The following is a 22,217-nucleotide window of genomic DNA, read 5'->3' as shown; positions in this document are numbered from 1 at the left end:
CAAGGTGACCAGGTAGTCCCCATGGCAGGTGCCTGGGAGTCTAAGACTTCCCTTCTAGTGGTTAAAGTTTAGATTCCTACCACAGTGGGTACGTATGGGATAAGAATTTAATCATGTGAATGAGTTCAGGAACCTTTCCCAAGAGCAAGTTTACTTGATAAGAGGTGTAGAAGGTACTAGGACATTGGAAGCAAAGTTCACTTGCCTCCTGATTTTGCCCAAGCCCTGTCCTTTGAAGAGAGACCATCCAAGAGCTCAGTGATGATGTTGGGTGGGACATTTGTGGGCGCTTTTTCCTGGACTGAACCTTGCACAGCGGATCAAAGGTCTCGTTGCTCCCTGATGTTCATGTTCATAGCTTTCCTCTTGGAAGGTGACAACCAGTTTCTCTTTGCTCCTGAAGCCATCAAAGTGAAAACAGTAATTTAAGTCATCCATGAGACTTGGGATGAGACTGAATGTTGGATACTCACTTCTCCTTTGTCAAAACGGACAGAAATCAAAACTGGTTAACTGATGAGACCCTGGGAGAAGGGCTTCCACTGTCAACTTTCACTCTGGCTCCCATGCTGGGCTGTTTGTTTTGAAAACAGGAGGACATTTGGAGAGGCAGCAGCAAACAGTGTTTTCTTGCCTGCAGGCTTCACTGATAAATGGGATTTCCGTGTATCAGCTAGTCATCTGTCAATAACCGTGGAGAGCGCTGATGAGTCGGCCTGCTTCTCAACCTGGAGGCACCCCTGGCCGTTGATGAGGACGGAGGCACGTGGAATTGGCCACAGGAGAACTGGGAGAAGGGGTGGCTCAGTGTCTCCTCAGGCCTTTCCCTCTACCACGGGTTTAGGGGTGGAAGCTCTGAGTCACATGGTCATGATGCAGGTTATGGGATCACGATTTTGGTGTCTTTGTTTCCCTCTTCTCCCCACCCTCAGGGGAGAGGGACCAAGCCAAGATCAAAACAGACCTCACACATCACTTGTTGAGCTACTGTTACTCTCCTCTGCCTGCGAGAGAACACTTTCCTGACTCCCTTCCATCATTGTGGAGCATCTTACTTGCTTATCATGGTCTTGTTTTAGCTTTACTGTGTGGCATGTGGGATCTAAGTTCCCTGACCAGGGATCGAAGCCACACCCCTTGCATTGGAAGCACAGAGTCTTAATCACTAGACTGCCAGGGAAGTCCTACAAAGCACTTTCTTGCTACACTTTCCTTTGTCCCTGAAACAGTCCTGTGAAGTGGAATCATCTCAAGCAGAGGCAGCGGCTTTGTGAAACCTTCACCGGGCTGTGGAGAGCAGGCCCTGAGCTTTTCTGCTGCTTGGAGGGGCAGACACCTGAGCTGTGACCTCAGTCTCGGGCTCTGGCCTTCTCCTGCCTACCCAGGTGTGTGAAACTCCCACCCCCTGGAATGTGGCCATGCTGCAGATGTAATCAGCCGAATTCCTCTGACTTTTCAAGAAATGCCCCTTTGGGAGGGAAATATACAAACAAGTTGGGAAAATGTGACTCCCACCTCTTGGGCCTGAACAATTGCCCCACTGTAGTGACCTCGTGCAGCCAAGTAGAAGGCTAGGGTTTCCAATGACATCTTTGTCAGAAGCAATCCACACATAACTCGCATATTGTAGGGTGCATTCATAGGTGGTACGTCAGCTTCACCCACTTTCACTGCTGTGTTCATTTGCTGAGCTATTTCATGTCTTCATAATTGTATGTGACGTCTCCCTTTCTGGAATGATCAGAGCTGTAAATATGGAGAACTAGAGTCATGTGATATATGGAATAATAGGTGGTGAATCCACTGATGGACAGAATCCTCCCTTCCTACCAGCATTTATTCTGATTCTGATTTACTGTCATAAAGATAGTCTCTGCAGAGTCTCTAGGCTTCGAGGGAACAAAAGTTTCTGCCTCTGGTATGAATGGATTCACAGTGAAGCCAAAAATGTGCCTAAGATTGTGTGTGCTTATCGACTGCCTTTGTAGGGTGTATGTGCATACCTGTGGGTACATGGGCATGGTTTGGGCAGGGGCTGCCTGAGTTAAAATAAAAAGATGAGGTTCTTTTTGTAGAAGGAAAGATACTTGGTCACTTGGTTTCTTGGAAAGGGAAGTTCTCTCTGGAGTAACTTGTGACTGAATAATGAACCCCATGCTGTGAAATACCCAGGGTGAGAAGAAAACAGCTCTCCAAAAGAAATAAAACCAAGCAGGGCCCAGTGATAACCATCGTGAAGGTATACGGGCAGCTGGCCCAGACTCAAAGTTTTCCTTTGCTCTGGGCATCCCTTTGACAGGTTTCCCCCAAACTGAGAATAAGCACTTGTCAAGTATATTACCTTTTTTGAAAAGGAAGAAAACATTTTGAATGGCTCCTGGTTCAAGCCCCTTGGGAGCTCCCCACTTACATTTTTAACAGCTCAGTCCTTGGCAGGGCTCGACTTTCCCACTGACATGAACGGGAGTGGAAGACACACTTGATCCTCCCGGTTGTGCCTGGGGATCCGGGTTTGGAGCTAACAACAATCAGATGAAATAAGGAGGAATAGCACTGGGGAAACTTTAGGGGCCCCAGAGCAAGCTGTAAAACCCCAAAGGCAACTGGCAGCATGCCCGCTACTGCCACTTCCCCCCAGAACCCCTGATGGCCAGCCTGCCCCCAACTGCTAAGATCACATTCTCCCAAAGCTGCTCTTCTTGAAGAATAAGCATCTCCCTGGTTGTTTGCCCAGATAGTCTTAGTAGTTCCCTGAAGTATCCCTAAGAGATGAAAGTGTACTGGGTAAATATAATGTTAAGCGGACATGTGCACTGAACAAGGCAATTAATTTTCCCCTTCTCTCATCCTTCCTCCTTTCTTTACTTCCTCCTTCCTTCCCTTCTGTTTTCTCCCTTCTCCCCTCCCTTCATTCCCTCCCCTCCATCCTCCTACCCACCTATCTATTTGTCCATCCAGCCTCCTTTCATCTTCAGTGAGGGAAACACAAATCGGCCTTATTGCCATTTCTCAAACTTACTGGACTACGTAGGAAAGATAAGTGAGGACCTCCATTCAAAGAGCTTCCCTAGTGATTCAGATGGTTAAGAATCTGCCTGCAGTGCAGGAGACCCAGGTTTAATCCCACGGTTGGAAAGATCCCCTGGAGAAGGGAATGGCTACCCACTCCAGTATTCTTGCCTGGAGAAGTCCATGGACAGAGGAGCCTGGCGGGCTACAGTCCATAGAGTTGCAAAGAGTTGTTAGTTGCAGAGCAACTAACACTTTCACTTTACACTCAAAGAAAAGAGTTAAGAGTTACAGTGCCTGAACCCTGTAGGCAGGGTGTGATGCCCACTGCCAGGAGAGCACGGAATGCGTACCTGGCCACTCTGTTCTAGAACAAGGAATCTAAATCTGGGGCTCATGGGTGGCAGTCAGGAGCTCTCTGAAATGACCTGAGATTTTAGATAAAAAGAATGTGCATATTCCTAGGGAAATGGTCACCCCAAACCATCAGATTCTTAAGTTGTCAGAGCCATCTGGGACTTAAATTACTGATTAGCTGTTTTGACCTGTTCCCCAGCTACATCTTCTCCCTTTAAGAGTAGGAAGATAAACATAAGCTGTGGAGTCATGCCACTTGAATAGGAAGCCCAGCTCTATCAGTTACCAGCTTTGTGACTTTTTAAAGAGTTAGTAGTTAATATCACTGAGCTTGGATTAAATGAGATAATCCGGACAAAGCATGTATAATGGGCATCACGCATATGAGGGACTCCATAAATGTTAGCAATTGTTGGTGCATTGGTGTGATAGCTTAAAAATACCCTTAAAACCCCACTGATGTTATGTACTCTAAACCAAAGGACAGCCAACTATGCCTGTGAGCCAAATCTGCCCACTGGCTGTTTTTGTAAGTAAAGTTTTATTAGGTCAGGGCCACAGCTATTCATTTATGTATTGTCTGTGGCCAGTTTCAAACCACAGGGCAGAGTTGAGTATTATGACAAGGACCTTATGGCTTGCAAAGCCTGAAATATTTACTTCCTGGCCCTTTATAAAACAGCATTTGCTGCCCACTGCTCTAAGCAACTGGAAAACAATAAATAATATATAATCTACACTGGAGAAACACACAAGTACTTAAGGAGGCATAGTCAAAGATGTTTATAACATCATTATTTTGCTATCAAATAGTTGGAAACACTCGAAATGTCAATCAGAAGAGCAATCCTGTACTTATACTATGGCAGATAAAAAGAATGCATTCTGTCACTATTGAGTCATGTGGAAAAATTTCCAGTAGGGACTGTCGAGTGAAAGAAAGCAGAGATGTTACCATTTGTATAAAACATGCAAAACATAATTGTATATTTTCTGCTGGTTCGTATGTAAGTATACAGATGCATAGAAATGACTCTGGAAAAATCAGCAACACAGAGATAATAGTTCTTGCTTTGTAGGAGGAAGAGAGCTTTCTGTCTTTTGTCAATAGATGTCAGGCCTATTTGTAATGCTTCTATGTTATGACCAGGAGAATTCATTCATGTATTTCTGGTGTAGTTGGACTGATTGGGAAAGCGTTGTCTATAAAATGTAAGCACTTGGGCAGAACACTGAGGGATGGGTGTGACTCCAACATGTGGAATGATGGGGAGGAGCCTGATGCCAGGCAGAGGGACCACAGGAGCAGAAGAGTGGGGGCTGGAAAGGCACCACTGTCCCTGGGCAGTGACGACAGTGACGGATGCGGCCCTGTGAAAGGCAGGAGAAGGAGAGAGCTGCGAAGGGAAACAGACAGCTAGCACCAGGGGACACCATTTATCACAGTAGAGGTCACAAAGGGGAATTACAGTGTTACAGCCGGTGGGAAGAGGCCAGAGAGAGCCCTGGAGTCCCTCTGACCTGTCAGACTAGGGCATGGTGTTTGCTCTTATCAATCCCTCCCCCACCACCTTTTTAAAAGTATTTATTGTTTATTCATTTATTTGGCTGCAACGGGTCTTAGCTGCAGCCCTCGGGATCTTCAAACGTCATTGCAACATGAGGAACCTTTAGTTGCGGCATGCGAACTCTTAGTTGCAGCATGTGGGATCTAGTTCCCTGACTAGGGTTTGAGCCTGGAGCTCCTTGCATTGGGCGTGTGGAGTCTTAGCCACGAGACCACCAGGGAAGTGCCCCTTTCCCCCTTTTAATGTTTTAGTTTCTTCAGATTATGTTCTAGCAGGAGGGACCCAGAAAATGTATTCTGTTTCTCGGGGCTTCACATTAGGATTAAAAAAATAAATAAAAGCCCGTTTCTGAGATGGTTGCAAAAAAAATGTACAAGTGCCAGTCAGATGTGGTTTGGGGCCAGATGACTCCACATTCATGGTCTTAACGTTAGGAAATCCACCCAGTTGGAGAAGAATTTCAATGAGCTTCTTGGGATGAGCAGTAGTTATACAGTAGACAAGAAGCTGAGTAGGTGGCCAGATCTGGAGCTCTGGTATAAGACAAGGGTGTGCCCTGGCCAGGAGCACAGGGCAGAAGCAGGAAGTGGGGCAGGAAAGCAAAGTTTCAGAGCTACAGAGATGGTTCTCAGACTTCGTCTCGGGGTTAGGGAGGCTGTCATTCCTTGCTGGTGCCTCCACCCTGTGGGAGTCTGTGTGGTGTTTGATGGAACCAGAATGTCAGGAGCCATCCTGGGTCTTCCTGGGGCAGCAAGATTGCTTTTGTAAAGAATCAGATAACAGATATTTTAGAATTTTAGGGTTTGTGGTCTCTGTCCCAGTTCTGCTGTGTGACTACAAAGCAGCCGTAGATGGTACCTAGATGAATGGGGATGGTTGTATTCCAATAAAGCTTTATTCATAAAGACAGTGTCAAGCTAGATTTGATCCATGAACCACGGTTTGTTAGCCTCTATGTTGAAACAATGATTCTATACTGTGGGGTGTGAACACTCTTCTTTCCCCTGTTATATGGTGTGCTGGGAGCTGGTTAAGGACAGTGGCTTTGAATTCTAGCCCTAAGCCAGAACTAGCTCTGTGAAGTGAAAGTGTTAGTCACTCAGTTGTGTCCATCTTTGTGACCCTGTGGACTGTAGCCTGCCCAACTCCTCTGTCCATGGAGTTCTCCAGGCAAGAATACTGGAGTGGGTAGCCATTCCCTTCTCCAGGCGATCTTTCCAACCCGATGATCAAACCCAGGTCTCCTGCATCGCGGGCAGATTCTTTATCATCTGAGCCACCGGGGAGCCAGCTGGTGTTGCCTCCTGAGGCTTAGCGTCACCATTTGTGAGAATAGTAATAATGCCTACCTCATTGGGCTCTTTTGAATACTGTTAGATTAATGAATGGAGGCAGTTTAGCATAGTGATAAGAATATAGAGGACTTCCCAGGTGGCACTAGTGGTGAAGAAGCCGCCTGCCAATGCAGGAGATGTAAGAGACATGTGTTCAGTCCCTGGGTCACGAAGATCCCCTACAGGAGGGCATGGCAATCCACTCCAGTATTCTTGCCTAGAGAATCCCATTAACAGAGGTGTCTCATAGGCTACAGTTCATAGGGTCGCAAAGAGTCAGACACGATGAAAGCAACTTAGCATGCGTACCTAAGCTTAGGTATGAATATATTTACATTTGGGTTTTCCTGGTAGCTCGGCTGGTAAAGAATCCACCTGCAAGGCAGGAGACCCTGGTTCAGTTCCTGGGTCGAGAAGATCCACTGGAGAAGGGATAGGCTACCCATCCAATCTTCTGGCCTGGAGAATTCGATTGACTGTGTAGTCCATGGGGTCACAAAGGGTTGGACACGACTGAGTGACTTTCAAGAATATAGAATACAGATTTGCTGGACGGCAGTCGTGGCTCCAACATTTACTAGCTGGGTGGTCTTGGGCCAGGTCCCTTATGTTTCTGTTCTTCAGTTTCATCATCTGTAAAATAGGATTCATAAGGATACCTACTTCACAGTATATTAGGACTATGATGTGAGTTGACAGGAAGAGCTTAGAATTATTCTGGGAAAAGAGATGTTCATAAACATCAGCTACTGGTTGTAAGTGGTAGTTATTGCTTCTATTATTAGCACTTTGTTTTAAATAATAATAGATTTTCAAAATTACCTTCAAGATTAATAAATTAAAGCTAACTTAAGGCTATCCTTAGGATAAGGTCTGGAGTAGGAAATGGCAACCCACTCCAGTATTCTTGCCTGGAAAATTCCCTGGACAGAGGAGCCTGGCAGGTACAGTCTATGGGGTTGCAGAGTCGGACACGACTGGGCACACACACTTAGAATAAGATCACCCCTGCTCACTTGCACTGCGGCGTATATACACATATGAGGGTGTGTAGCACATGGATCCCTGCTCAGGGCTAAGTGACACCCTGATGGGAAAGGAGCCTGAGGGAGAATGGATGTACACACACATATGTATGACGCAGTCCCTTCGCTGTTCTCCTGAAACTATCACATTGTTAATTGGCTATACTCCAATACAAAATAAAAAGTTTAAAATAAACAGCCTCTCTTCTATCTGGCACAGCTTATAGGGAAGCAACTAAATTCTACTACTAACACATTAATTATAAATGACTAAAATTTTAAAATGTGAGTTACTCTGTCGTAAGGCTTTAATTCTCATAGGCTGAGGAAGTGGAGAGGATGGGAGACAGGTGTCTCCAGTGGGCCCCGTGGCACAGTCTAGCTCAGGCCAGTTTGCCTCTGCCCCGACCATGCCCAACCTGAGCCACAGGTTCAAATGGATGGATGACCCAAGCTTGCCCAGGATTGTGCTGAACTTTTTGGGAAAATAGTCCTTATTTTGTTCTACTGACACTGTGAAGCCGGTAGGATGTAAGCCTGGAGGAGCCAGAAGTCCATTCCACAAGCAGAACCTGCCTGACAATGAAGCCAGGAAAAGAGGAAAGCAGGAGAGAGACATCCTTGATGCCGCTTCCCTCTGTGCCTGGGTCCTCTTTGCTCCCGTCCTTCACACATATCAGTACACCCCCATTATGCAAATTTTCTGTCACTTGCACCTCAAAGAGGCCTGATGAATATATCCAACCCCTTATGCTGTGATAGGAAAAAAGAATGAAAATCAGAACTCTGTTCTGGAAAAAAGCAGGGCAAACTTTTCTCACTTTCTCCAACTACTTAGAAATAAAGCACTAGACACTCTGAGTGAGGCTGGGTGAATATTTCAAAGAAACAGAAGTCCACGCTGGCTAAACAGCAAATTTATTGAGAAAATAAACCGGGTGAGTCGCAGCATAGCTTGAGACCTGAAGATATCTGGGGCTGAGGACAGATCTGGGAGCAAGGGCAGTGATGCCCAGCGCCGCAGAGGGCCGGATGCAGGGAGACGGGCGCAGCCCCGGGTGCTGTCCCGGACACAGTCTTGTCCCGGCACTGCTGGCCTGGAAGTGTCGTCTGCTGTGTCCCCTGCCAGAATTCCGTGTGCTGACGGACATTGCTCCTTCATTAAAATGTTCAGACTCAAGAACCCCAGGCAGGGGTGTCCGACGGGCTCAGCCCACTCCGCGTGTCTGGTGGGCGCCGGCGTCCTCCTCCCGATGGCTGTTCAGCAGCTAGCTGTGCTTCCGGTGCTCTTGCCGGCATCGCGTGTCTACACCCTGCTGCAGAGGGGGCTGGGAAGTGATCTGGCCATTTTGGCTTCTAGGTGAAAGGCAGACTAACATCCCCCTGAGCCTTTGGGCGGCAAAAAAATAGGGGAGTGGAATGCAGTGGAATAAAGTAGAGTGAAATGGAGTAGAAGAGAATAACTTAAAATGGCACATGTCCACTCTGGTCCATCTTCCTCTTCCTTGGCCCTTCGCGACCACCACACCTCACCTCCTCTCCCTTGTGGGTCAGCCAGGGCCCATGACCTGATCAACCCTGCCCACCTCTGAGTCACCCCCCTGCCCTTCCCCGGGTCATTCAGTGATTTCCCTGATTTCCCTGGAAATCACGTCACCTCCTTGGCTGTCAGCCTCAGGCAGTGTGATTTCCGGAAAGTCCCCCACCTGTCTCAGGCCGCCGTTGAGCAGACTCTAAAGCCGTCCACAGCCCTGAGTGACGACTAATTATCAGGCCCGTCCAGCCTCGGAGCAAGGCTCTGCACGGTCTGCTCTGCACTGTGGGCAGGAGCAGAGCAGGCAGGGAGCAGCGCCGAGGAAGCCAGGGCCCCATCCAGCCTCCCCCCTTGTCATTTCCCTGTTGTCTCCCTGGAAACTAATCCCATCCCTCTTGACAAATGCACAGCGAGGCTGTTTGCTCCAGTGATTGTCAAGGTAGCTTATCCCCTCGTTAATTAACTGCTCAGAAAAAAGCTATACCACACGCTGCTGTTTGGCTTCCAGCTTGTTAACACAGGGGATCGCCAAAGAAACTTTTGACCTGGCCCAAGGCTGTGAGTTGAATGACTCAAGAGAAAAGCTGGATAGAAGAGCAGTTTTTCCCCAGTGGCTCACCATCACTTCCGTGGACCATGGGTTGGATGGGCTGGCAGAGTGGGACCATTGCTGCCACTGGGAGACTGTTTCCTGCCGCCTGAAGTAGAGAATATCCCTTGTGGGGCCTTGGGAGGTGGGGGCTGGATTCTGGGGCCTGAAGTTTAGAGTCTGACAGGTTTGCTGGAAATGTTAGAATGTGTTAACCTCTTCCTTTGGGCAATATTCTCCTAAATAAGAGATCAAAGATCAGATGTGGCTTAAGCCTGAATTTAATTCAATAATATGTACTTCAATTCAGTTCAGTTCAGTTCAGTAGCTCAGTCATGTCCGACTCTTTGAGACCCATGAACCGCAGCACGCCAGGCCTCCCTGTCCATTGCCAACTCCCGGAGTTTACTCAAACCCATGTCCATCGAGTTGGTGATGCCATTCAACCATCTCATCCTCTGTCGTCCCCTTCTCCTCCTGCCCCCAATCCCTCCCAGCATCAGGGTTTTTTTCCAATGAGTCAACTCTTCGCATGAGGTGGCCAAAGTACTGGAGTTTCAGCTTCACCATCAGTCCTTCCAATGAACACCCAGGACTGGTTGGATCTCCTTCCAGTCCAGGGGGCTCTCAAGAGTCTTCTCCAACACCGTATGTACTTGGCATCCATCGTATGCCAGTCATTATGCAGAGACCAGGGCTTCCCAGGTGGGGCTAGTGGAAAAGAACCTGCCTGCCAGTGCAGGAGATGTAAGAGACGCAGGCCGAATCCCTGGGTGGGGAAGATCGCCTGGAGAAGGGCATGACAACCCACTCCAGTATTCTTGCCTGGTGAATCCCGTAGAGGAGCCTGCGGGCTGTAGTCCATAGGGACGCAAAGAATTGGACACGACTAAGGTGACTTAGTACAGGGAACTGAAGAAATAACTGCCCATGACATAGTCCTCCCTCAAAGAGGTCAGTCTAGTTGGACAGATAAAACAATGAAATGGGCTGTTTCAGTGCAAAGGGACAGTGAGCTCTGGGGGAAAACAGGGGGTGTTGTTGTGGGAACACAACTGAGGGGAACTGTATTAGTTTCCTGTAGCTGCTCTAGCAAATACAGTGTAGCTTAAAATAGCAGAAGTGCATTCTGTCATACTTCTGGAGGCCAGAAGCCTGAAATCAGGGTGTTGGTAGAACTGCACTCCCTCTGGAGGCTCCAGGAGAGAATTTGTTCCTTGTCTCTCCAGCTTCTGGTGGCTGCCTGCCTGCCTTGGTTTGTGGCTCCATCATTTCCATCTCTGTCTTCATCTTGTCTTCACATCATCTTGTCTTCTATGTATCTGTCTTCTCTCTCTCATGAGGATATTTATGATGGCTTTTAGAATCCATCCAGAATATCCAGGAAAAGTTCCTCCTCTTAAGATCTTTAACTTAATCACATTTTTTTGCACAGGTAAGTTTGCCATATAAGGTAGCGTTAAGAGGCTCCAGGGATTTCGGTTCAGTTCAGTCGCTCAGTTGTGTCCAACTCTTTGCAACCCCATGAACTGCAGCACACCAGGCCTCCCTGTCCACCACCAACTCCTGGAGTCCACCCAAACCCATGTCCATTGAGTCGGTGATGCCATCCAACCATCTCATCCTCTTTCACCCCTTCTCCTTCTCCCCTCAATCTTTCCCAGCATCAGGTTTTCTTCCAATGAGTCAGCTCTTTGCATCAGATGGCCAAAGTTTTGGAGTTTCAGCTTCAGCATCAGTCCTTCCAATGAACACCCAGGACTGGTCTCCTTTAGGATGGACTGGTTGGATCTCCTTGCAGTCCAAGGGACTCTCAAGAGTCTTCTCCAACACCACAGTTCAAAAGCATCAACTCTTCGGTGCTCAGCCTTCTTTATAGTCCAACTCTCACATCCGTACATGACCACTGTAAAAATCATAGCCTTGACTAGATGGACCTTTTTTGCAAAAGAATATCGGTGCTTTTTAATATGCTATCTAAGTTGGTCATAACTTTCCTTCCAAGGAGTAAGCGTCTTTTAATTTCTTGGCTGGATTCACCATCTGCAGTGATTTTGGAGCCCAGAAAAATTAAGTTAGCCATTGTTTCCACTGTTTCCCCATCTATTTGCCATGAAGTGATGGGACCAGATGCCATGATCTTAGTTTTCTGAATGTTGAGTTTTAAGCCAACTTTTCCACTTTCCTCTTTCACTTTCATCAAGAGTCTCTTTAGTTCCTCTTCACTTTCTGCCATAAGCGGGGTGTCATCTGCCTATCTGAGGTTGATATTTCTCCCGGCAATCTTAATTCCAGCTCGTGCTTCCTCCAGCCCAGCATTTCTCATGATGTACTCTGCATGCAAGTTAAACAAGCAGGGTGACAATAAACAGCCTTGATGTACTCCTTTTCCTATTTGGAACCAGTCTGTTTTCCATGTCCAGTTCTAACTGTTGCTTCCTGACCTGCATACAGGTTTCTCAAGAGGCAGGTCAGGTGGTCTGGTATTCCCATCTCCTTCAGAATTTTCCACAGTTTATTGTGATCCACACAGTCAAAGGCTTTGGCGTAGTCAATAAAGCAGAAATAGATGTTTTTCTGGAACTCTCTTGCTTTTTCGATGGTCCAGTAGATGTTGGCAATTTGATCTCTGGTTCCTCTGCCTTTTCTAAAACCAGCTTGAACATCTGGAAGTTCACGGTTCACGTATTGCTGAAGCCTGGCTTGGAGAATTTTAAGTATCGCTTTACTAGCGTGTGAGATGAGTGCAATTGTGTGGTAGTTTGAGCATCTTTTGGCATTGCCCTTCTTTGGGATTGGAATGGAAACTGACCTTTTCCAGTCCTGTGGCCAGGGATTAGGGATTAGGAAATAAATATATTTTCAGGGAGGGAGCTTTTCGGCCTACAGAACTCCCTAGTCCAGCCTAGAATGGGGGGGAAGAGAGGGTTCCTAGAAGAATTAGTGACCTCTGGTCTTGGGGCCCCTTCACCCTCAGACCCAGTTCCCTTCCTGAGCCCCTCTGTGTCTCCGGGTGGGGGACAGCCCCTGAAGGCTGTGGTTCCTGTGTCAACTGGCTTCCATCTGCATTCTCTCCAGGAGTCATTCATGGAGATGTTGGGGGAGCAGAGTGGGAGGGAAGGAGAAGCCAGGGTGTTCCGCTGCTTTGCCTTCCTTTTTGCCTAACAGCCTCTTTGCTAGTGTCTGTGCGTCCTTGGCCATGGCATTTCCTGCCAGATGGTCCCTGGGCTCTGGTAACATAACCTGCTCCCTTTGGGCCTCCAGTCTAGACTTGGGAACAGCTTCCAGGTTGCTGTGAAATAGCTCAGCGTCATCTGTTGGGCTCTCAGCTCCTCTATCACCCGCACAGCCATTTCCCCTGCGTGAAAGTCCCTCTGTAGGAAACACTTGAGGTGGTTTTAGTTTTCCTGGCAGCCCCCTGACCAATGCCAAGTCCAAGCTGGGGCTTGAAGGATGGAATAGTCTAGGACTGCTGTGCCGAGCGCTACAGTAGTAAACCAGCCAGCCAGATCCTGCCTCTTTGGAACCCTTAGTTGAATGGAAAAGGTAGACCCTAATCAACTAACCATCCGGTTAAATGCATGATGACAAACAGTAGTCAGTGTATGAAAGGGAAGTAAGAGAGCTTTAGAAAAATACAGTGATGGGATATCCAGCCCAGGATGGGGGGTCATGAGGGCTCCTTGTAGAGAGTGGAGTTAGGAGATGTCCCAACCGAGATATTCCAGAGGAACAAGACATATGCACAAGCCCTGATGCAGGAGGGAGCTATCCGGAGTCTGAAAGAAGATGCCTGTGGCTGGAGCACCAACATCCTAAGTAAAGGGCTTCCCCGGGAGGGCAGAGAGGAAAGACAGAAGTGGACCATGCAGGGTCTTGTGGCATTTGGGTGTGGAAAGAGGAGTCCATGATATTGTGTCCTTAGAAGGGAGAAGAATGTAGTCCAGGCTGGAAGCTTCCAAAGGCAGGGCTCAGCTGAGCCACAGAAGGTCAGGGACAGATACCACCTCACTCCCCCAGCTGTAGGATTTGAGTGATGAGTTTTCTTCTCAAGTAATGAGATAGCACATACTGGACATAGAGGCCAAGTGAGAGAACCTTGGGATCCAGACACCAGGAAGAAGTTTCTAGAAGTTTCCAGCTACAGAGAGGCCTGCCACCTCCCAAGAAGCCCTTGAACTCAATGACCGATAGCCAGAGTGAAGGATGGAGAAGGGATCCTAAGGTGCCTTAGCACTTGTGTTCAGGCCCGGAGATCGGGGCTGGCTGCTGGAGAATTCTAGACACCTTTGCTTGTTTTTTTCATTTATTTTTATTTGTTGGAGGCTAATTACTTTACAATATTGTAGTGGTTTTTGCCATACATTGACATGAATCAGCCATGGATGTTCATATGTTCCCCATCCCGATCCCCCCTCCCACCTCCCTCCCCATCCCATCCCTCTGGGTCTTCCCAGTGCACCAGCCCTGAGCACTTGTCTCATGCATCCAACCTGGGCTGGTGATCTGTTTCACCCTTGATAGTATACTTGTTTCAATGCTATTCTCTCAGATCATCTCACCCTTGCCTTCTCCCACAGAGTCCCAAAGTCTGTTCTGTACATCTGTGTCTCTTTTTCTGTTTTGCATATAGGGTTATCGTTACCATCTTTTTAAATATGCGTTAGTATACTGTATTGGTCTTTGTCTTTCTGGCTTACTTCACTCTGTATAATGGGCTCCAGTTTCATCCATCTCACACCTTTGCTTAAAAGCCAGTTTCTCTGGCCCCATCTCTGGGCACCCAGTTTCAGTATTTCTGAGAAGGGGCCTGGCATCTGTAGTCTCCACAGCTCCCTGGAGAGTTTTATGCATAAGCAGGTTTAGCAGCCAGTGCTCACCATCTGACCTTGGGGGGACCCGTGCCCCATGCCTTGTTTGTGGTGTGATTATCGCTTCCTCCATACTCCTCACTTCTGGTGGCTTGTAGATGCATACCTTCTTCAAAAATGCTAGGTTCGTGCTGTGATTATCTTCGGGTCAGCTCTTCCAATCCCTGTTGTTGTTGTTGTAATTACTGCTGTGGTGGTGGAGGCAAAGAACAACTATTCTAAGGAAAAAAATTGAGGGGAAACCAGGTTGTGCAGTGGCAAAGAATCTGTCTGCGAATACAGGAGACACAGCTTCAGTCCTGGGTCAAGAAGTTCTCCTGGAGAAGGAAACGGCAACTCACTCCAGTATTCTTGCCTGGAGAATCCCATGGACAGAGGCGCCTGGTGGGCTCCAGCCTGTGGGGTCGCACAGAGTCGGACATGACTGAGCGACTGAGCACACATACACACACAGAGGGCAATGTGGATCTCGGCATTTTGCAAACTCCTTACTGGACCCTTTGTAACATGCAGTGTCTTCCAAAGCTTCTGAAGCACCATATAGCTCCTGGCTGAGATGAGAACAACTTAGGAGGAAGGACAGACTTCTCTCACCAGTACCAGACACCCCCGACCCACCACACACACACAGACACAGTAAAGGAGAGATGGTTGCTCAGTTCCCATCTTATCTAAAACCATTGTCCTTTGTTGGAGAATCCAGGAGTGTCTGCCTTGAGAACAGCAGTGGGACCAACTAATGCAGAGAGGCATGGATATTGGCATCTAGGGGCACTTCTGCCCCCTTACCTTTGTTTCCCCACCTTCTTAGAAGCCAGGGATGCCCCACCCCCTGTAAGTGACCTGGAAAAACAAGATAGATGGTAGGAGAATAAAGAGAATGGGAAGGGACTGGGGAGATGCCAACCTAATTTTAGAACTTGAATAGTGACTCTGGTTGCTTGGATTCTGATCCTAGCTGTATGCCCTCTTGCAAGCCATTTCTGTTCTGTTTTTGTGTAAAATGGGGCAGCTGGCCTATGTGACCTCTAAGCGCTTGGAAAAAAGGTGTTTGTGCTCCTTGGCCTTGGCCATTCTCTCAGGAGAATAAAAATCGATTCTATAGGATGCTCATGCTTTTTGAAGGACACCCCGTGACTGAGAGTGGAAACACTGCTGGCTTTAGGGAGGGAGAGTTGGCATTTTTGCTGAGGATGCTAACTACCTCAAATCAAGGCCTCTGAGAAATGAGGAGCACCCATGGAGTTAAGTTTGGAGCTGATGCTGACTTCCTGGGCTGGGGGTTGTGGGCTGGCACTCTGTGGCTGAGTCAGATGAGGATCAAAGATGCCAACACTGGACCAACTTTGAAACAAGAAGGGCAAGATGGTGCTGCTTGTCACTGGCCATGTCATTTCTGCTTGTGGCTTGAACACAGTCTGTCCAGCTGAGAACATTACAGAAGGAATTTTCATGAACTCATTGACCTTTCATTATTCCAGAAACCAGGGAAAGGATGGATCAGCATTAGGACTGGGGTAGGCATTGCATCCCACTGGCTGGTCTCCTTAAGATTGTGATCCCTCTTGCTGAGCCGGGTAGGCGGTATTTGGTTTGGGCGTTGACACCAGGCAGTGGTAATTCACAGCAGTAACCACCTTCTTGTTTCCGTTTCATTAATTTTCATTAAGGCTTAAAGAGCCATGCATGTGGCCTGCATTTGGGGGATTCGGGTGGATCTGGACAATTAAAAGTCCTTTAAGTTTTGTAGGTTATATCTGAGTAGAAAAAGACGAGAGAGAAAAACTTCTCCCCTCCCCTTGCCCCCTACTCATTTACTGCTCTCTTAGTTGAAGAGATTTCAGTGGGATTAATTGACTGTCAAAATGATTTGCATTTTACTGCCCAGGTCTGCTCACTGGGTCAGAAGATGTCATAAAAGCAGACGCCCAAGGTTGTTGACAACCTCAGAGACAGCAGGCTATTCCACAAAGAAATTGGACCAGCCAGTCTTACTCTTTATAACTTGGTGGTATAATAAGCCGCATATGTTTCTAGCTGACCTGCTTCGGCTCCAAGAGTCAGGTTTTGTGTTTTTCCAGGACGCAGGGAAGCTGGAGCAGAAGGAGGGGTGCTGAATCGGAAAAAGCCAGAAACATGGGGTCTAGAAAGATTGGACTTGGATGTAACCCAGAAAGAGTTTTCTCCTAAAGCCTGGATAGAAATCTAATGTATGGATTGGTGCTGTGAACTTGTATAAAGTTTAGAGCTGTAAGTCCTTGTGGTCTGTAGTGGGGATTAGACACTCCTGCTGGGAAAAGAAAGTAACTGGAGTGGGTGAAGTTGGTCGGGTGGCTAGTGGAGGGAACTGGGCTCATCTAGCCCATAGGAAACCTTTGAGTAAATCAGGAAAAGGGGCTCCTTCCTCCCTGTGGAAGCCAACTGGGCCAACTTTGATTCAGAGACACAACCCCCGCCCCCCAACCAAATGCAGAGGCCTGCCTGCTGAAAGGGACTCCCTCAAGACAGTGTTTGTCATGCAAAAAGTTGTGGGCCCAGCTTGCTATCACCTTCTGTTTTTTTGTTTTTAAAGGAAACTGGAAACTGAATTTTTGTATGTGAAATATCATGATTTAAAAATGTAAGCCACCTTTTTTTGTTTCCCCTTGGTAGTGTTAGAGCCCAAGAAAATAAAATCTGTCACCGCAAGGACATCAAACCAGTCAATCCTAAAGGAAATCAACCCTGAGTAGTCACTGGAAGGACTGATGCTGAAGCTGAAGCTCCAGTTCTTCGGCCACTTGGTGGGAAGAGTAGATTCATTGGAAAAGACCCTGATGCTGGGAAAGATTGAGGGCAGGAGGAGAAGGGGATGACAGAAGATGAGATGGTTGAATGGCATCACTGACTCAATGGACATGAGTTTGAGTAAACTCCATGAGATAGTGAAGGACAGGGGAGCCTGGTGTGTTACAGACCATGGTGTCACAACAGAACTTAGTGACTGAACACCAACAAAGTGTTAGAGTGAACCAGCAAGGTGTGGGTGAGGGGTAGATTGCGCTGCAGTTTTGTAGACTCTGCTATTACATTGCGCAAGAGTTACTCATATACACCTCTGCTCCTACATACACGCACACAGAGTTAAGTTCAGTTGCTCAGTCATGTCTGACTCTTTGCAACCCCATGGACTGCAGCACGCCAGGCTTCCCTGTCCATCATCAACTCCCAGAGCTTGCTCAGACTCATGTCCATTGAGTCGGTAATGCCATCCAATCATCTCATCCTCTGTCATCCTCTTCTCCTCCTGTCTTCAATCTTTCCCAGCATCAGGGTCTTTTCCAATGAGTCAGTTCTTTGCATCAGGTGGCCAAAGTTTTGGAGTTTCAGCTTCAGCATCAGTCCTTCCAATGAATATTCAGGATTGATTTCCTTTAGGGTGGACTGGTTGGATCTCCTTGCAGTCCAAGGGACTCTCAAAAGTCTTCTCCAACACCACAGTTCAAAAGCATCAATTCTTTGGCGCTCAGCTTTCTTTATAGTCCAGCTCTCACATCCATACATAACTACTGGAAAAACCATAGCTTTGACTAGGTAGACCTTTGTTGGCAAAATAATGTCTCTGCTTTTTAATATGCTGTCTAGGTTTGTCGTAGCTTTTCTTCCAAGGAGCAAGCGTCTTTTACACACACACACACACACACACACACACACACAATTGAAACAAAAGATTTGAGGATCTGGAATTCTTTTGATTCTTATACCAAAATGGATACACTTTTGAAAAGAATAAATGCCAGGTCTGAACATGTTAACACTGGTAAGGAGCTGACTGTTCTCCCAGAGAAGAGAGTAAAATCCCAAGGAGATGTAGAACCTTGAGAGGGCTGGGGGGTTGGTTATTCAATGAGTCAAGCAGAGTTAACAGGATGGACAGTTCTGCTCCAGGTGGGTATTTTCTGTACCTCTAATGAGTTCCCTCTCTTTAATTGCCTGGCAGACTAGAAGAATTCCAGGTCTCCCCCTGGGCCCCTAAAAATTGGGAAGGGGAAGGAGGAATTCCTGAAGGTGGCTGGCATGCCAGGTCCCTTGTGGACAGAGCTCTGAGAGTGCTCTGTGCTTCCGAGAGGCTGATTCCAACCCTGAAGGTGTTTGGACCTCCCTGCTGAGCCCAGATTGAGTACATAGAGATGGCTAATTAAACTCTGAACTGGCAAACACACTGGAGAGGCTCTCCTTTGAAGAGCAGATCACAGGGACAGTTTCCTGTTTGCCAGTTTGCAGCCCCAGATCTCATCATGTGGGGTTGTGTTAAGTTTAACTAAGGCATGTTCATGGCACTCGACCCTGCAGCTGGGGAGTGCTAATCATGGATTGGTAGATCTCTTTTCAGCCCAGTGTTTCATCTTCAGATGCCTGTGCTTTGGAGGGAGAGGGGGTGTTAGATCTGTCAAGCTTTCAGGGCCCAGTTAACCCATAGACTCTTGACATAAGAATCTGTTCTCTTAAAGGAATAGACATGTGTCCTTCTGCCCATCAATGGCTGTCCACATGTGTATCCAGATAACCATGTGTATTTGAAGCCAAATGCACATAATACATATGGAAGTAGAATCAACAATGAAGTTAGTTTTGTTTGGGGCCTTTGTGTGTCCTGTTCCCCCTCTGAGGTAACTCATTGGTTCCCAGATAAACATGCGTGCAACGGAATAAAATTCTGACTTTGGTAACATTATGGCACATATGGTAGTCATTCACAAAGATCAGATTATCTGATTCTGCGATCACTTCATTTTCTTTGGAGCTGGAAGAAAAAAATGGATGAGTTCAGTTGAACTGGTGGGAGCACATTTATCAGTGACCTATGAATGATGTTATTGAAACAAGGAGGGAGCAGGGATAAACTTAGACAAAAGGAGTAGGAAGCTATGTTCAGTTGCTGATGAAGGTACCAATCTGAGGTGAAAAAGAACCTGTGGTTCTTACAGGGGGAAAAAGTGTTAACTAACTTCATTTCTGTCATTTCTGCACTTTCTTCCAGGGTTTCCAGGATATTCTGAACTGATTAAATGGCAAATTGTGGTAACTCTTAGCCCTGGGACAGTCATTTCTCCCATTCTTCACATGATTTTGTCACACGCATGCACACACACACACATACACACACACACTTTTTCAAAGCCCTGGGCCTTGGGGTCAAAAGGGCAGACTACAGAGCATCAAGAGACAGACATCCAACCTTGAGCTCACAGTGAGGCAGAGGAGGCTTGTGTGTTATCTTTTAAAATAGGTTTTCTCATTCTCTTTTGGAAATAGGTGAAGCATGCTGCTGCTTGCTGCTGCTAAGCCGCTTCAGTCGTGTCTGACTCTGTGTGACCCCACAGATGGCAGCCCATGTCCCTAGGATTCTCCAGGCAAGAACACTGGAGTGGGCTGTTACTTCCTTCTCCAGTGCATGAAAGTGAAGTCGCTTCGTTGTGTCTGACTCTTCTTGACCCCATGGACTGTAGCCTACCAGGCTCCTCTATCCATGGGCTTTTCCAGGCAAGAGTACTGGAGTGGGGTGCCATTACCTTCTCCATAGGTGAAACATACTGTATCTAAAAAATCGATTTCATCATTATCTTAACTCAATATTTGGCCAAAACCTCAAACTGTAGGTTCTGTAGATTTAAAAACAAATCTGAGCGTAGTATACAAGCCCTGTATCTTCAGTGTCTGTGAGCTTCCTTGGGAGTGTAGGATAAAATAGAAAAAAGCTAGAAAAGATTGACTATTTTAAACTAAACCGTGGAAATCAGTAGTTTAGGGTTGGTTTGCATTCATGGACCGGTTTGCTGGGAAGGCCACAGGCTGCAGAGTTCTGGCTAAGGACACTTCCTTCATTAGTTTCTGCAAATCCTGATGCCGGTGTGAGCTCTGTCTTCCACATCTGCAAAATGTGTTCACTCTCAGCACCTTGCAGGGGGTCGTTTACATTAGAGGAGAAGTTGGATGTGTTTTCCCTCATGCAGTACTCACTCAGCATTATGGTGTGGGGGCTGGAGTCAGACTGATGTGGGCTCTGCAACTCTCCAGCTGTGTGGCCTTGGGCAGATCACTCAGCCCCTCTGAGCTTCTGTTTCTTCAGCTGAAAACCTACGATGCGTACGTGTATCATTATGAGCAATGACACCGTGTCTATAAAAAGAGCACAGTGTAGCATGTGGTCTTGAATGAATTTCTGGTAAATCTGAGGTGTTCTGAGCTGCTGTAAGTATAAGTCCTTCTATCCAGCCTGCTATACCCACCACCGCTACCTCCACTAGCTCTTGGCTGAGCGGGGCATGTGCTATTGAGTGGAGGAGCTTCTCGTGGCTTCTGGGACCTTCCCAGAGCAGGCTGCTCAGTTCTGCATCCCCCACTCTTCAGAGGCACTGATGAAAGAAAGTTCTGAAGCCTCCAGTTGATCCAAAATATGCCATAAAAACCCAGGAGGAAAGAGCCCGTTAGCACCTGCACATTTGGGGACAAGTGTCAGCAAAATGGCTGGGAGCTTCCTGCCGAAACCCGAGGGCATGGCAGGTTTACTGAGGCCCTTCATTAAGATGAGTTATGAACCCGCGGGTCTCTCTGGCTCCATTTGGCCCAGGCTGGGAGGTGGAGGCCCAGCCAGCCCCCTGCCTGTACCAGCGTGAAACCCTCTTCCTCTCCTCCCCTCCCGGACTCCTTTCTACCCTGTGGTGCACCCCTTGCCCTTGTTTAATGAAAGAGAAAGGCATTCACCCATACAGGGGGTGCTCAGTGCTAGAGGTAGAGTTCAGCCTGAGAAAATTGTTTTCTTGTGAGTGGCAGGCACCTGGCCGACAAAGCTTGGCCCGGGCCCTCGGTGACTTGTGCAGAGCCTTCGTGTCTGTCCAGTCCTCCCCCACCTCCCCGGGCCATTTCCAAGTCCACACAGTCTGCAGGGGAGGGAGCAAGTGGGGTGCAGTGCAGTCATGGAGCTGGCTGTTCAGTGACTCCCATCCTAAGCCATAGGTCAGAGGTTATCCTGTCAGCTCCTGCAGGGTGCCTGGCTTTTTATGTTTTTGTTTTCTTTCTTTCTTTCAAGCCCTGAAATATGATAAATGGTTGTTCAGAGAAGCCAAGCACAAATGCTGTCTAGAGCAGTGGTTCTTAAACGTTCATGGGCTTGCGAATCACCCGGGAATCATAGCAGGGCAGGCCAGCGGCACCGAGGTGCCCTTTGGGGGCGGCCGGCCGGGGACCGAGGGCTCGGCAGCGGCACGAGGGGTGCGGGGCAGACCCTGCAGGGGTCTCCTTGCCTGGTCGCAGAGCTGGCCGTATGGTAGAGTGCAGAGTGGCTGATGGGTTGGGGGGGCGAGGTTTATGAGAAACAGCCTCCCCAGAGGTGTTTTACCAGAATAAAGAGGAAACTAACATTGACTGAGTGTCTGCCATGGGCTTTGTAGCTTTCAGTGGGGAGTGATAGCAGATGTGCCTGTACAGGTCTGGGAACCAGAGAGCCTGGGATCAAATCCTGTTCCATCACCTACCCACGGGGTAATCTTAGGCATGTTATATCTCCCAGCACAGGCCTCTTGCCTTTACCGTGGGCATGGTGATAGTATCTACCTCCAGAATCATTTCATGTGAGTTAAATGAGATCCTATATGTAAAAGCTTCCTTGGTGGCTCAGGTGGTAAAGAATCTGCGCAGTGCAGGAGACCCGGGTTTAGTCTCTGAGTCAGGAAGATCCCCTGGAGGAGGAAATGGGAACCCAGTCCAATATCCTTACCTGGGAAATCCTGTGGACAGAGGAGCCTGATGAGCTTCAGTCCATTGGATCGCAAAGAGTCAGACACGACTGAGCAACAAACTCACTATTTGTAAAAGCATCTAGCATACTGTTTGGCACATAGATGCTCAACAGATGCTCAGCGCCCTCATCGTCTTTATCCTCGGCAGCAGC

At 47.7% G+C, this 22,217-nt stretch overlaps 1 protein-coding gene across 2 annotated transcripts in view; it reads left to right on the top strand.

The window, feature by feature from the left end:
- The window catches only part of SLIT3 (slit guidance ligand 3), a 717,262-nt gene that overhangs the window by 226,118 nt on the left and 468,927 nt on the right, over positions 1–22,217 (top strand). The window lies entirely within an intron of this gene.

Source organism: Cervus canadensis, chromosome 16 (genome assembly GCF_019320065.1).
Source record: "Cervus canadensis isolate Bull #8, Minnesota chromosome 16, ASM1932006v1, whole genome shotgun sequence".
NCBI lineage: Eukaryota > Metazoa > Chordata > Mammalia > Artiodactyla > Cervidae > Cervus > Cervus canadensis.
This window is presented reverse-complemented; position numbering and strand designations above follow the sequence as displayed.